A 16,586-nucleotide genomic window follows, 5' to 3' on the forward strand; every position below is an offset into this window, starting at 1 on the left:
ATGTGTGTAAGCTATGGTATATGCCAGATGTTCGCGGCACAAATACATGGGACCTACATCGAGACCTTGGGTGATAGGCTTCTTTTTTAGTATTTTTTTTTGATTGAAAGAAAAAAAAAGAAATTCCTGCCTCTTCCCAGTCTCCCATTTCCCTCCCCCTCCTCCCGCTCCTCTCCCCCTCCCCCCACTCCTCTCCCCCACACTCTCCAGTCTGAAGAGCAGTCAGGGTTCCCTGCCCTGTGGAAAGTCCAAGGTCCTCCCCACTCCATCCAGGTCTAGGAAGGTGATCATCCTCTCCCCCACACTCTCCAGTCTGAAGAGCAGTCAGGGTTCCCTGCCCTGTGGAAAGTCCAAGGTCCTCCCCACTCCATCCAGGTCTAGGAAGGTGATCATCCACATGGGCTAGGCTCCCACAAAGCCAGAACATGAAGTAGGATCAAAACCCAGTGCCATTGTCTTTAGTGATCTGATGTTTCTTGTATCTGTGTTGTAATACTTCATGCCCAGATGATGGTATACTATGTACATGGGCTTCATGTCAACAGGCCTACACTGTAGTGCACCCTGTACCATGTACAGTACACTTCCTGTACCATGTACTCATATTGTTATTCATTGTAACCTGTGTCTTGTACAGCCATGGGGTACCATGGACACACACCACGATACATATTCTATCTGTGCCGGTATTACCTCATGCTGATGCTGTGAAGAATTTTGAATCTCTACCAGGGTTTACTATACACCTCTATCACGGTACACTCCGAATCCATATCGCGGTTCACTGTGGACTCGTGCTGTGGTTCGCTGTGAACACGAACTGCGGTTCGCCATGACCTGTACCACAGCTGACCACTGTTTACTGGCAGAATTTGCTGGGCATATCGTCCTTTTCAAATTGTACTATAATTTTCACATTGACATCCTAGCAACTATGCTGTAGCTTCTCTTTTTCACAGTTTTCTACAGTTTCTGGGGAAAGGAGGGAAAGGTCAGATTCTTTTGGCCATGAACAATACCTGAGCACTGGGAACTTCCAAAGCAGTCTTACCGGAGAGGAATAGGCTCACACTAATAGGAGTCCATTCTTTCTTTCGTTGTATCGAAACAGACTAGAACTGAGCTTTGGAATTCCTGATGGAGTCTGGCACTTGAGGGGTCCCCACAGGACCTCCAATAGCACGGAGCTCAGGTTCGCTGGGAAATAAAGAGAACTTTCACATCTCCAATTCTAAATAGAGGGAAATAGTTTGTGAGCCCGTTTCCTTTGGGCACAGTTCCCTGGCAGGCCTTGGCTTGGGCTTCCTGATGCTGTGTGCACACACAACGTGTTCTTTGGGTTCTTACCTCTCTGCTGTATGCCTGCCGGAGTGCGGGCTGTGCTGAAATCTCTACTACTAGCTTGCTGTTTGGGGTCTGTCTGTAAGGGATCTTTTTTGTTCTTTTCTTTCTTTCTTTCTTTCTTTCTTTCTTTCTTTCTTTCTTTCTTTCTTTCTTTCTTTCTTTCTTTCTGTTGTTCTTTTGAGAAACTACAACTCCCAGACTCCCCCTGGACTATGGTTGCCTGTGCGCACACCTGCGCGCAGGTGTGGGATATTTGAACACCCTATGCCCCCTTTTAATATTTTTTAAGAAGAACACTTCCTTTCTTCTTTTTTTTTTTTTTTTACCAGTGATTCTTCTTCAGCATTAAATACCTCTCACTGGGCCAAGTGTAAAAATAATATTCAGGCTCTTGCGTCTCTCGTCCCTCTCGTGTCTCTCTCTCTCTCTTGCTCTCTCGTTTCCTGCCCCCCTTCGCTTCATGTTCTCTCTCAACCAAGTGCACTCCAGTAAAGCTTGATCTGAGAAGAAAAAAAAATAATATTCAGGACTACTTCCCAGGTGGTCCTTGGTAAATTCCAATCTTCAAATACCTCCAGGAAGCCTGCTGGAGATGTCCTGTTTCTTTAAGAAAAGGAAGACTAGAAAGCTTCAGGGATCCCAGAGGAGGCCCCTACATTCTCATTGTTTTGCAAAAAGACCAGTTGCAGTGATTAACAAAGCCACTCCCAAAACAGGACCTGCGGGCTCTGGGAAATGGCATCAAGGTGGATTCTCCTCAGCTCCATTGTGGTGTTCAAGGAATTGAGTTTGGGATTTGAAATCTGAAACTTTAGCTCAAGATATTATTTATTCCTAAAAGAAAGAGCAAATCCATGCCTCCAAGCTGGGCTTTTCTAGCTGCCCGTGGTCAAACATGGTTTACCAGTTGCTCGCGGTATGGTGTCTGTAACTTGTCAAATTTTCCGTGGTACACAAATATGCTCTTGTTAACTACAACACTTGGCATCCTAAGTCTCCCCTGTCTAGAAGCATTTTTCTGACCACAGCTCACCATGTTTTGCAACTCTTTCGGTTTCAGAGAGTCTCAGGTTTGTGGATTACCACCACAGGTGACCATTTCTGAAATGCCAAATGCTCTTGAGTATTTACTAAAACTCTGTGGTTTGATTGTTTCAAACTTTCATTATCATGCAAGGAGCTAATCTAGGCTGCCCCAGTCCTGCTGGGAGCCTTCCTGCAACCCTAACTCACATCCAGGGTGGGTTTTGTGGACCTGGCCCACTTGGTGAGTGAAAGATACTGGTTAGTAATATATAAAACGGGAGGGCAGAAGACCCTTGTTGTAGCATTGTACAGAGGCACAACTCAGAATAAAACAACATAGGCTTTTAAGACCATTTCCTTTTAGATACACTAAAACTACTACTTAGCACGATGGACTTGGGTCATTGTGTTGATTTTCCCCTAAGTCAGGGCACAAAGGACTTGCAGAAACCCTCAAGTCTTAGGATGGGAATCCCCCCCATTCTTTACCTACTTGTTTTGCAAATGAATCTCACTCGGCCCAGGAATCAGTCCCTTGCAGCTGGTATGGTTGCCATCCAGAATAAGACTTTTGGTTTACTTTTCTAAGGTCTGGAAGCTAAGTTACTAGATTTTAGGGTTATGGGGATGTTTTAATGCCAAGAACTGCTCATTTTACCCTCGTAGCTTTAGAGTGAAGGCGAAGTTTTCATGTTCAATGCTCAAATGCAAAATTGCTAAGGATGGGGAGTCTGTATGAGCAACTTTTCTTGCTAAACTGGGGTTTGCCAGCCATCCACATGCCACTTACTGCAGTCTGTCAGCTGCCTTTGTTTACCAATTACCCATGGTCGGCTCGCGGTTGTTGATTACCTGAGGTCTGCCAGCTGTCCGCGGTTTGCGGTACCCTCATTGCTGGTGTGGTAACTAGCCACAGTGGAGAATCTGTCCCCTCTGCTTTCCGGCTCTACTCTGTCCCACTCTACTTCTTTGCAATAGCTCCCTTTGATTGCCTGCAATTTGTCACGGGCCTGTGTTCTCAGACAACAGGTTATCTACTCTCCTCGGGCAACTCTGCGCACCTCTTTATTTAGTGAAAGCCTGATGTTTAACTACTACTGGCCACGGGCTTTCGGTGTCCCCTCCCCCACAAAACCTTCCTTTCATGAGAAATGGCATCTTGATGACTACTTAGCCCTCCCCCAAGGTTCTTGGTTCTTAGTGAATGGGCTGATCCTAAGCCCAGGAAATCCCTGCTGGTGGCCAGTGGTGGTGGTGGTGGTGGTGGGGGATGGTGTAGCCCTTGGTGGGGGATGGTACTGTCCAAAACAGGAAGCTTCTGCCTCCTTTCTTAGGCAGACCTGAAGTCTCCACAGTGCAAACAGGGAGGAGTGGCAGGTGGGAGGCTAGGGTTCTTATGAGTGCTTAGGTACAAGGCCAAGCCAGACACCATCCTGCAAGCATGCTATCTTCAATTCTCTAATTCTCTGCACACAGTCACGTATATATGTGTGGGGACACACACACACACACACACACACACACACACACACACACAAGCTTTCATCCTGGCCAGTTCTGTCCTCACGAGCTGGATCTTAAATTAATCTAAGTCTCACGGGTGAGTCTCTGCTCCTCTGGCTCCAGCTTACAGGAGACCACTATAATCTCAGACGCTACATCTCATCTAGACCACAGCCTGGTCCTTCAAGGGCTCATCTTACAGTTTCCCCTTGCAGAGTCTCTTGAGACCAAGGAATCCCAAGACTTAGACCCCAGACCCCAGCTCTCGATGACCCTAAGATACATGCTAGCTTGTGGTCAACTAGGCCTTCTTCCTGGGATTCTCTCAGAAGGAAACGGGGACAAGCGGGCCAGCACTGAGACTTAGCCAGCCTGGAAAAGGCTGGACCCCGCAATGTACAGCCTCTCTTGGCAAAGGTCAAAAGTTAAAGATCAAAAAGGAACCGTTAGAAACCAATGGATTCTTGGCACTCATTAAATAACCCTTTCCTTGTTTCAAGAGTCACTGTCATTGTCATAAACTAGACAATAATGGGTCCCAAGAAAGATGCATTAGTGATGACAGTGGGGGATTTATTAAGCTACCCCTCCTCTGAGAGCCGCATGCCCTCTTGCGAGAGCATCCTAGCGAGGCTTCTTTGGCTCACCTAGCCCCGTCACCTTTTGCTGCTCCTACTGCACACATGGGATCCAGAATCCTTTCCCAGTGGTGAGAGAAAAGACATTGCAACACAGCATGATCATTGCCAAGACACACACTCAACTGTGCAATCAAATTAAAAAAATATGAAAAGAAATATATCATAGTGTTTTTAAGCAAGCACACAGCTTTGTATTGGACCACGTTCATAACTATCCTTACTGCTTGTAGCTCATGGACTGTGGGTTGGACATGGCTTGTCCTAGGCAGAAGTGCCAAGAAGGCCAAGGTATCCTCTTGAGCTACAAGCCCTGTGATGTTTGTGGGGATCCTCTTTCTCTACCAAGGAACAGTATAAGAGGACACTCTGGTCTCAGGAACCAGCTCTCTGTCACCTTGGTCTCTCTGCCTCTCCCATCATCTTCAGCCCCCTTCTACCTGCCCCCACCACTCGTCTATTGATTCCTTTTAGGAGGTGGGAGAAAAGGGTTTGTATAAGGCCCCTTGTCACTTCCTGAGTTCCCCAGTGGGGCTCCTCCATGCAGATCCACCCAGGCTTTTCTGAAGGAGAGCCCTGGCTCCAGCTGTGGAAACAGCCGTAAGTGGGCCTGGGTCTGTGCCTGCTGGGTGGGGTGTGTGTGAGGCCCTGTGGGAACCCCTAGAGCAGGGGCCAGGTTATACACTGTAGCCTTTCAGGGACAGCCCTAGTGGGGAAGGCAAAGGGTTTTGCTTGGATTTCTGGGCTGGCCACGTGGCCATATGTTCAACACTCCAAGAAGCTGTTCCTGGAGCCAGACTGAGAGAAAGTTAGGGCTGCAAACAGGATCTGAATGCCCACCCCACCCCCCGCTCTGGAGAGGCCCCTCCATGTAAACAGTATGAATTTCTGAGAAACATACAGAAGGCCAGACTGTCAGGAAAGGACGTGGCCCACATTCCTGAAGCTCCCACCCAGGCAAGGGTGCCAGCTCTTTATGGGCATCCCAGCCCCCAACTCGGCTCTCCCTGTCAGCTAAATGACAGTTTTCCACTTGTTGATTCATCCTGCCAGAGAAGCTGGGGGCTCTCACCCACCCCCAGAAGCTAGGCTGTACCAGCTGTCTACTTGAGATCTAGGCAGAGGCACCTAGAGCACAGCCCACGCACAGTAGGGACACAGTCAGCTCTCCTTCTGGCTCTGAGCATATGAGGAGAGTCACTTTCCCCATTGCTTGTCATTTTGTCCCTGGCACCTATAGTGGTACCACCTTCAATTGCCTTCTACGTTTAGTACGTGCTCCTGTGTTCTATGGACCTATGGACCTATGTATGTACATAGGTTCTATGGACCTATGTACGCGTCTCCCTGGCTTTCCTAGTGAAGTCTACAGGATTCAGGGTAACCATCTGAAAATTTTTGGTGAATCTCAGAAGTAACCAGGCGTGAGTGTGGCCAGCCTGGCTTCCTGGGCCATGTGCCACCTACTCTGTGATTCGGTCTGAGAGCCCCTCAGCCCCCAGCGAGGGACAAAGTCCCCTTTCAAATAGGTAGTAGAGGCGGTTTTTAAAATCTAGTCTGTCTTATTCTGTATTCACAGGGAATCTGTGGCATGGACGTTAACTTTCATAATTTTGTAGACACAGGAGAAGTGACTGGATACCCCTCAGTGGCCACCCCCATTTTCCCAACCACCCCAGGCTGTCTGCTCCGTGAGGTTCACAAAGCCAAGGACAACCTATTGGGAACTGGTGGGAGCAAGGGCAGCCTTTGGAAAGAAGCTCTGTTTGCTTTTCTTTATCATCAAATGCACAAGGGCAGTCCCGTTTACCTAAAGGCACTTGCCTTTCGGCTCATCCTTTGCACAAACACCTAAAGGGTATGTTGAACATTGGAGCCCAGGTCTCTGAGGGCACCGCATTTTTACAGCATAAGCCTGGGCAACTTGTTAGATGAGGGAAGGGCACAGAGCACCACGGTGACCTTTGGTCTTAGCTAGCAACCCAGGGTGTCAAGATTGCCCTAAAGGAAAGAAAATGAAATTTGGGGATAGGCTGCAAAATAACCTCCAGAGAGCTGTGAAGTGAGCATTCAATGAGGGTCTAGCCTGGAGGCTAAGTGGGCTAGCTTCAAATCTTTGCCACTGCCCTGATCCCAGGATTCTTAGGGCTGCCAGAAGAACAAGACGTTCATTGTCTATGACTGCTAGACCCCAGAGTCAATGTGTCACGTGGAGAATTTGGTAATGATTTCGGGTTCTGTACACTTGGGGGAACAAGGTGGTGCTGCCAGATGTGCCCTCCCTGGGGACAGCTTGAGCTGTCTGCTTAGACGTTCTGAGAGATTCTCATACTTTGCCCTAATGGCCCTTGTGTATAACTCTGGGGAATGGCTGTTGTGACTGTCCTAGTTTACAGAAGGGGAAACTGAGGTATGAAGAGGTGGGAAGGGACATGTTCAAAGCTGGGCTTCTGGCGCATACGCCTCCACAGCTGAAGATGTCATGAGGCTGAGGTAGAGTCAGGTGAGGAGTTCGAGATCAGCTGCTACGTAGAGGCTGGATATGTGTTTATAGGCATGTCTGCATGGATCAATTAAAATGTATCCTGATAAAATAAACAAGAGCAGCAATAGCAAGGTTTCTTCTTCAGCAATTGTTCCACAGCCATTGAGACAGTGTGTGTTCTTAGCTCTGTGACATGCTCTCAAGACCCCAGGGACCAAACCCTGGGCAAAGATGACTGCTCTGCCAGTGGTCAGGACTGTGGTCAGGGTTGACTCTTTGCTTATCACCCCTCGAATCAGGGTATGTGACCTTCCTTTCCTGTTGAGGGAGCTGCGGGCTGCATTCCTGCCACCTGGCTCCTGGCCGCCTGGCTAGCTTATGCCCCGAAATAATTACACGGAAACTGTATTCTTTTAAACACTGCTTGGCCCATTATGTCTAGCCTCTTCTTGGCTAACTCTCTTGACTAACCTATCTTTAGTAATCTGTGTAGCACCAGTCTTACCGGGAAAGATTCAGCATGTCTGACCTGGCGGCTTACTCCATCGCATCTTCTACCTCACTTCCCTTCTTCCCAGCATTCTATTCTGTCTACTCCATCCACCTAAGGGATGGCCTATCAAATGGGCCAAGGCAGTTTGTTTATTGACCAATGACCTTCCTCCATCACTTTCCCAACCCAGCAGCTTATCTGCTCCCCAAAGGGTCACCTCTCTTCACACCCTGTACTCTCCTTGTTTCTCATTTCCTTTGGGTGCCCTGGGCATCTCATCTGTCTTCTGGACTCTTCTTCAGGGAGCTGGTGACCCCTGCCTAGCTTGAGAGGCCAGATCAGCAGGCACGAAGCAGGCAGGTTGCCTGGGGGTTCTGGAATGATCCGGACCCTGTTTAGAAGGCAAGTTCTACGTGAACCCTCATGTTATCAAGACAACCCCATGGTAATCCAGTACCAGTGTCTTCTGCAGTCTCTCGGATGGGGCACAGTTTTCCAACTGTCATTAATCTTTTTGTTTTTTTTAAAAAAACCAAACTTTCCAGTCCTGTTCTACCTAGGATACACTTTCTCTTGGGGGTGGGGGTAGGGGTGCTACCCCAGCTTCGGCTTCGCTGCCCTCTGTCAACAGAGTGAGAGCCACCCCCTCCCTAGCTGCAGGCAGTTGAATGAAGCAGTTCTTTGCTCCACCGAAGGAAATATTTCCATGGAGCTGGGCCAAAAAAACCCCTTGCCTGAATCCAGGGCTGGCCCCTGCCCAAAGCCAGGGGGGATGGGTGGGGGTGGAGCTGGCGACGTGGCCCTCTCTTCCTTGTGTCAAGATGTGAATTCTAAACTCCACCTTACAGCAATGGCCTGCTTGGCTTCTAGTCCTGGGTTTTCTAGGTGCCTCCAGAAGAAAGGAAACTTTATACCCCCTAGCCACTAAGAAATCCTTTCTCAAAGAGAGTCCTTGTAGAAGTAGGGTACAGCATTATAGAAGTGGGGTACAGCTGTGTACTTTCTGGATACCGTACATCCACTGCTCATGGGGTACTTCTCACAGAAAGGGCCCTAGGCCACGCAGCAGTGAACCCTGGGGCCTTAGATTTTAACTTACTTATTAGAAAGAGATTTTTTGTAGACTATGTTCCTTTCTATGAAAGACGTTAAAATGTTCCTCAGTCTTCTTGAACTGCTGCATGCATTTATGCATGATCATGTGTGTTGTACACATGCATAAATGTGCATGCACATGTGTGTGTATGCATGTGGGGGCTAGAAGCTGATATTCTGTGCCATTATGAATAATTCCCTAGCTTTTTTTTTTTCTGGCTACAGGGTCTCTTACTGAGCCCAGAGCTCACCTATCTGTCTGGACTGGCTAGCCAACAAGTACCAGGGATCCTCCACAAAACGGAGACATGGGTATTAGCTTTATTGCCTGGGTTTCTACGTGGGCACTAGGGGTCTGAACTCGGGGTCTCACGCTTGGCTCAACACCTGACCACGAGTGCTTTACCCCTTAGCAATCTCTTCCTCCTCAGCCCCCGATTGCTACTTTTCCCTTTTTCCTCTCTAACTTTGTAGGTTTCTTTGTTTTTATTTTATGTATATGAGTGCTTGCCTATATGTAGGTACTGCATCTCATGCATGCCTGATGTCTGCAGAGGCAAAAGGTAGATGTAAGCTGGCGTGAAACTGGAGTGACAAGTTGTGGTGAGTCACCACGTTGGTTAAGGGACCCAAACCCAGATCTTCTGCTAGAGAAGGTGCTAACCATTGAGCCATCTCTCCAGCTTCCTCCTCCTCTTCGTCTAAATGCACATTATAAAAGTAACACATCGTAGTTGAAAAATCATTAAGAAGGAAAAAAAATACACGCTAAATCCATTTACCCAGAGAGAGGAAGTTAGAAAACAACACACTGCCCAAATGGTGAGGAGACCAACTTTCTCTCCAGGGCCCCACTTAGGAGTTCTGAAGAGCAAAGCCCACCTGTCTCCCACATTGTGTACCCAGTCAGATAAAGCAAGGGAGTTATTCTCCCTGGTAAACCATTACCCCTGGGTTGCTGCTGGCCTTGACCATGGCTCAAGCTGATATAGCTCAAACAGGACAGGTACACAGGCCTGCCATGAGGCATGGCAGTCTGTCAGTAAATGAACTTTACTCTTGACCTTCTGTAGAGGGCAAGGGACACAATCTAGTCAGTTCCTCTTTGCAAGGAGTAAGGTTGCACCATGGATCTAGACTTCAGGGGAAGCAGGGTATTTCTGAAGCTGGAGATTTGGGACTGCTGTGCTTTCTAGAAAAGAGTTCCAGATACCCAAAAGACGGACCTTCTGCTGATTAGTATTTTCTGAGTCCTTTACTTTCTGGCGGTGCCTAGCACAATAGGAAAAATACATGTCCCCCATCTCCCGAAGAGACACAACCTCTTGCAAAGACGCCCCTAGTCTCTGGAGCTGGTCTGGCTTTAGCTGAGGTCTATCTATACGTGATAGGAGAAGGTTCAGAAGCATGTGACCCAGAGATATTTGGATATCTAGAGGACATTTAAGGGAGATCTGGAAAGGCTATTCTGAGCAGGCGGCACTTATAGGCTGTTTTACAGTAGCCCTCACAGTTAGACAAGAACGCATTATTAGCCTAGGCTTGGCAGAGGGAAAATGAGACCTTGTGTTCAATTCCTAACTGAATCTGAGGACATGGGCATTCTTGATTACAAATATGTACGTGTGGATAGGAGACTGTTCACATAGCTTTATTTTATTGTTTTTAGACAAGGTCTTAACTATGGCTTGGCTGGCCTTGACCTCTTAGATTTATCTGTCTCTGCTGGGATTAAAGATGCAAGCTCCCAGGCTGTCTCACATGGCTTTTGAGAGTTCCTAAATATTAAATTTCTAAAAAAAAGATTTATTTATTTTATTGTGTATTGATGTTCTACCTTTATGTATGTCTGTGTGAAGGTGTTTGATTCCCTGGAACTTTATGACAGTTATAAGACAGTTATGAGCTGCCATATGGGTGCTGGGAAATGAACCCTTAGTCCTCTGGAAGAGCAGCCAGTGCTCTTCCCCTCTGAGCCATTTCTCCAGCCTTCCAAATATGAATTTTAAACAAACAAACAAACAAACAAACAAACAAAACCTGCTTGAAATTCTAAAAGCCAAGGTGAAGAATTGCTGTAGGTTTGAGGCTAGCCTGTAAGATAATGAGTCTGAGGTCAGCCTGGCATACTTTGTCTTAAGAAAAGCATTTTAGGAAGAAGGAAAAAGTATTTACAGGGAAGCAGAGGAGGAGGGACAGGCAGGGGCTAGGTTAGCCTCCAGTCTGAATGCTGGCTCTCCTCCAGCCTGCAGGAGAGCCACGTTGGAGCACACTCAGGGTGAGCGAAAGTGCTCTTTCTCAACAGTGGATGCGGTCCTCTGCTTTCCTCTGGAGATACCAATCTGAGCCTTCACAGATCCTTTTGGAGCAGGGGAACATGCTAGCATTGCCCAGACGGAGAAACAGTTCCCATCCAAACATTACCATAGGTTTGGCTTCTCCCAGAATTCTCCCATTGCTTTGGACCAATAAATATTTAAAAAGTTAGATTCTGAGCTCCAGAAAAGCCAACAAAAACATTTAAACATATGGATTTTTTTTTTGAAATTGTGGTTAAACCATGCTCAGTAGAGATTCGTTTACAGCAGCCTCCCCCCACCCATCTTTTCTTTTTCTTTCTTTCTTTTAGGAAGCCAGAAGGATAAACATGTTGCCATGGAGTTCTGTTTAAAATAAAATACAATGGAAAGAAAAGCCGCGTGATGTAGTAACCACATGGACTGCAGGACACACCTGATACTAATTACTGTCATGAAGAATGTTCTGGAAGATATTTGACTCGCCTGATGTATACATTCAAATCAAGCAAAAGAGGACTGGAAGGCTCCTTAGGGACTCTCCTGTCCAACTCTTTCCTTTTTCCAGATGAGGAAATAGGGGCCCAGAGAGGGGAAGGGCCTGGACCTTGGCCTCCCAGCCGGGAGGGAACAGAGCTGAGATTCCTACCGCTCTGCTTCCAGGGTCTGTTACCTTGGCCTGTCAGGAAAGGCTTTGAAGCGGAGGGATGGGGTTTTGCTGCCAGAAACAGGCTTAGGAGCGAGGGGCCCAGGAAAAAAATGCAGAGGCTGACTTTGCCGCGGAGGCCCTCCTTCTCTCAAGGGCATAGGCCTGAAGGACAGAATGGCCGTTGCTTGTCAAGAGTCCTGCTTGTGCTTACCAGGGGCTCTTACCAGGCACCAACTCATGTTCTTTGGGGGTTGCAAGGCTGACAGCCTCCAGGGACCCCCAGTGCATGGCTGCTGATGCTCTCTAGCGGCCGTTGTGATCCCACGCGTGGGCCACGAACATGAGCCCCCATGACAATGCGCACCCCTTTTCTCTGCCCCTAGAGGCTAGCAACTGGGCCTTCTGGTGTCTGATTGGCCACAGGGGCTTGACGACAGGGTCTTCTTGCTGATGATTGGCTTTAGCCAGCTCTGGCTGTTTCCTAGCTATTAATACTGTGGGCTAATAAATGTCTCCTGTTGACTGGGGTGCTGGGAGCCATGTTTTTTTGAAGCTTCCGTGACGTATGTGGATGGTGAAGGCCTTTCTGGCTTGTCAGGGGCCTTCTTTTGGGGGGCTGTCCGCATGTTGAACAGGCTGAAAATGGGGTGTTTTTTTCTCTCCCAGTATTTGATACATTCAGACAGCTCTTTGTGATGTTTCCAAAGCCCTAAACCTTCATTCCCCCCTCCCAATAATGCCTCCGGCTCCTACATTAACAGTCTCCCCCACCCCCGGAAAGACCTGAGTCATCCGCAGCGGATGGTCGGTAACGTGGGGCTCAGCGGTGGCCCTTCTCCGTGCCTCTCAGCCCCGGACCTGAGTTACGGTGGTGTCCTAGGCTTGCTGGCCATAAGGGGCTTGTGCGGAAGCAGCTGCAGAGCCCCAAATAAGGGCAGGGGGCTCTTCCAACCTCAGAGTCCTCCAAGAAGCCTCTGATTTTCCTTTTAGGGTCTTTCATTCTCGCTCCGTTTCTGTCATCAGACATTTCTTCCTTGGCCTCCCAGTTGCCACCCACCTGTCACCCTAAGATAGATCCTTCGTCCCTTTCAACAGCATTTTGACCTTTTCGAGAGGACATTTGATTGACGGGCTGCCCACTTTGCCACTCAGGGCAGGGCAGAGCAGCCGGAGGTACCACCTGTTAAGGATTAGCTCTCCTGTGCCAAGTCCCAGAGAGTACGCAGCCAGGCAGCTATGCGCCATAGCAACATGTGTCACCGTCTGTCTGCTCGGGCTGCGGAAGGGGGGGGGCACCTTTCAAAGTGTGGGGAATCAGCCCAAATAGGGGGTCTACTCTAAGCACTACCACATAGGACCCCATTTTCACTCACAAAATACTTTTCTTTGGGGGGCACAGCTTGCGTCCATATTCCTAGTACGCTCCGGATTGCAGGATACCCCCTTAACGGGCAGAAATGAACCTTTGGAAGAGGAAGGGATGTCGTAAGCTTTTCAGTGTATAGGTTGCTAGCGGATGAGCCCGGGACTAAAAATCGGGGTCCTTTGATTCTAAGATGCCAAGTCTCCTGTATCAAGGTAGCCCATTAAAAACCGGGTGTGCTAGGTGACGGCGACAGCCTCGGATTGACATCTGGGAATCAATTATTTTATTTGGGCTTTTTAGTTTCCGGAGCAATAATAATGATCGTAATAAAACACTGCGTTCTCTTTTCCTAAGCCCGTAGCCTCTGATTGACGTTCCAAAAAACCCAGGCAAAGGAGCTGTCAGTCCCCGGTACCCCACCTTTATTCTTGGCTTTTTTTGATTAAAACCATAATTTGGGGTGATTTCCCCCTATTTTGTGTCTACAAATCGCCCTTCCATCCATGATCAGGGCTCATGTAGGGAAAAAGCATCTGCGACCACAGGGTGTTGGTCATGGCGGCCAGGGGCACTGCGGCAGATTTTTTTTTCCTCCGTTCTTTGCTGCAGTCTGGGTGCGACTACAGCAATTTGTCATAGAATCTGGGGGGCTCATTTTTCCGGCCAATCACTTTTGGAGAAATGAGCGCATTGCAGCAGAATGCGCTGACGTCAAAGACCACCCCTTCTGCGCCTTTATATAAACCCCACCCAGGCAGCCGTAGTGCAGATAGCGAAGAACTGGGATGGAGCTCGCCTCGGCTCTGCTGGCCTTGGCTGCAGCTCTCCCAGAGAGCGGGACACCCACACGAGAATCCCATGCCTGGTGAGTGGTTGGCCATCCTTTACCCAAAAGGATGTGCAAAATGAAGACGACATTCCCTTCTGGCCCAGGCTCTGTCCTCCTGGACATGCCGAAAGGCCGATGCTGGGACCTTCTCCTGAAGGCAGCCTCTTACTAAGCCTGGTCCCCAGCATCCGACACGAAATTCTGTCAGGAAGCGGATTGTAAGGCACATTTTCCTGGGGGGGGGGGCGGCAGGGTTCCTTTCTCACTTAGCCTTGGAGGGTGGGCAATGTAGCAGAGACCCCGATTAAGAATAACAGCAGTAATCAGAGATTTCCCCTCTTAAATTCCTCGTATTGCGGTTTCTGGGGTCTAAAAGCCTGATTTTTGGGGTTCAAAGCCACCTTTAGAATTGCGTTAACGGTGGGAGACATGGCGGCGATGCGTTCTGAATTGGGGGGGGGGAAGGTACCTGCAGAGAAGGGTCTTGAGCCATCTTTTTCTCATAGTCGTCAGCCAGGTTCTTGGTGAATCGTGGGCGTGAGGTTCACCAGCGATTCCAAACCCAGGTTTAGTGTAGATCTGATTTCAGGCAAAATACAGAGAAAAATAAAATTGCAACCGTTATTATTTGCTTCTCCGCGATGGAGCCCCCTTTACTGTGGGAGCGATGGTGTTAAAGGCAATCTGCCTGGAGACCCCCCAGATCACCATACGGGAGGCGGCAGTTGACGCTAGGGTCAAGGAATCGGGGGTGCGCAGGTAGAATAGAAGAAGGGGGTGGGCTGGGGCAGAAAAAACCCATATCCTTGCGCCTGAGAAGAAGGAAGACAGACATGTAGAAAAGGGGGTGTGTGGCGTTTGTGTGTCTGTGGGGGTGATCTGCGTGCTGGGAATTTGGGGGCAGGGTTCTTTTCAGTATTGCGCATGATGGTCGCTGTAAGATTCTGACATGTTGAAGGCTTTTGACTTTTGATAAATCACCTCTTGCCGTTTCCTTTGTCCCCGTTAAGCCCCCCCAGGCCGCCCCCTCCCCATCTTGGGCTGGCTGGCTGGAGGTGGGGGGGCGCCAGAGGGTTGCTACGTGGCAGGCTTCTAGAAGGTTCTTTTGATAGTCGCAAGAGGGCGCTGGTGGCACTGAGGAATTTTGGGGGGGCGGGGTGGGGAGGGGAGGGAAGAGGAGGGGAGGTGGCCTTTGTTCTTCTGCAGGTGGGGGTCGGGCGCGAGACTGGCTGCAGAACTGAGGGTTCATTTACCTAAAGGGACATGTTAGGAGACAGACTGATGGGTTCACAGAGGCGCGCCTGTATAACTTGCAAAGGGCAGAGATGGCGTCATCTGCAGTGGTTGTGTGATTTGGGGTGTCGTTGACGCACATTAATTTATTTTCATTAATTTTCGTTTTCTGGGGTCTTTCGTTTCTGGTATGGCTTTTTGAAGAGGAAGGATTGCAAAAATGTTAATTAGGCATCATCCCTAGGGGTCTTGAGACTTGGCTTGGTAAATGGGGGCAAGATTTTGGGGAGAAAGGTGTTGGAGGCATATACGTCATATAGCTGAAGACCTCAAAAAATGAGTGCGCTGTGTATTGAGAACTGGGTCTTTAGATTTTAATTATGCTTAATTAAATGGTGGGAAGCAATTTTCTGTTTTCACGTATCAGATGTAGAATTGTGGTCTGGGGGAGCCTCTTACTGCAGGGTCTTTGCCCTGGCTGTGGTACAAAGTGGCTCCTAGGCGCGTGAATAGGTGCTGCGTCATGTCTGTAAAATGGCTCTGGCTTGTGGTAGCTTGGAGAGGCGATGGGGGTGCAGAACGACCCTGAAAGATGGGCTGGTGTGAGCTATGCCCCCCCTTCAAGCCTGAAACCTGTTGGGCAGCCCCCCCCTCCTACGTCATCCTAGCTCTAGCAGCTGCGCTGTGGCGCCAGTGGGGGCGCCGCAAGTGGTTGCGCTATTGGGCTCTTGGTGTGGGCCGCGCGCCCCCTAGTGGTCTCTATGTACAAATGGTTCTTGGTCGGCTAGCCTGGAGCTAGAGTTGCGCATGCGCATTCAGCTAACACTTGTGACCTGTCAATCAACTCATCTGTACCCCTCCCATTGCTGTCCTCCCCTCCCATTTCTCCCTCCTCATCCCTCCCACTTCTCCTTTCCCTCCTCCCCCTCCCTTTTCATGGCTCCCTCCTTCCCCCTCCCATTTCTCCCCCTCCCATTTCATCTCTTCCTCTTTCCCCTCCCATTTCCTCCCTCTCTTCCCCCTCCCACTTCTCTCCCTCCTCCCTCTCCTTCCATTTCTCCTCCCTCCCTTCCTCCTCCCACTCCCCCTCCCCTACCCACTTTCCTCATTCCTCTTACCCCTCCCTTATTTCTCTCTCCCTCCCATCCCTGCTCCTCCTCCCTGCTCCCTTCATACCCCTCCCTCTTTCCTCCTAAGCCTTCCCCTCCCTTCCCTTTCCCTTCACTTGCTCCCTTCCTCTTCTATGCTGTTCCTGTTCTGGCCAGTAGAGGTCCTCAATATGGTTTCTAATGGCCCCCTCCCATGCCATAGGATCTCTCTTCAGGGATGACATCATCCGCTCACCCCAGTCTTCAGGGACCGCCTTCTTTGGATGCCAAGCTGTCACTCAAGCACCTGTGGCGATACCTGATGAACATCTCTACCCTCTGGTACCACAGCTACTCTCTCAATTTGCTTGAACATCATATGGACAGCAGACTCCCCTAGCCCATTTCCCCCTTTTCACCCCCAGACCCATTAGGCATTGAAGACAATTTTAAATGTTAAATAATTAGCTGTAATTTTAATTAATTGGCTTAAATTATAATTAACACCTATACCTGGGCATTTAGTGAATTCTCTAACCT

General features: G+C 49.0%; 1 protein-coding gene across 9 annotated transcripts in view; it reads left to right on the plus strand.

The window, feature by feature from the left end:
• Positions 1-13,650: 13,650 nt before the first annotated feature.
• LOC106144037 overlaps positions 13,651-16,586 on the plus strand; it is a 31,348-nt gene continuing 28,412 nt past the window's right edge. For all 9 annotated transcript variants that reach the window (XR_003377264.1, XM_026781095.1, XM_026781112.1 and 6 more), the window contains exons 1-2: positions 13,651-13,761; positions 16,270-16,388. The gene's annotated coding sequence lies outside the window, so the exon portion shown is untranslated. The remainder of the gene's footprint in view (positions 13,762-16,269; positions 16,389-16,586) is intronic.

The sequence above is a fragment of the Microtus ochrogaster genome, chromosome 1, assembly GCF_000317375.1.
Source record: "Microtus ochrogaster isolate Prairie Vole_2 chromosome 1, MicOch1.0, whole genome shotgun sequence".
NCBI classification, from domain to species: Eukaryota; Metazoa; Chordata; class Mammalia; order Rodentia; family Cricetidae; genus Microtus; species Microtus ochrogaster.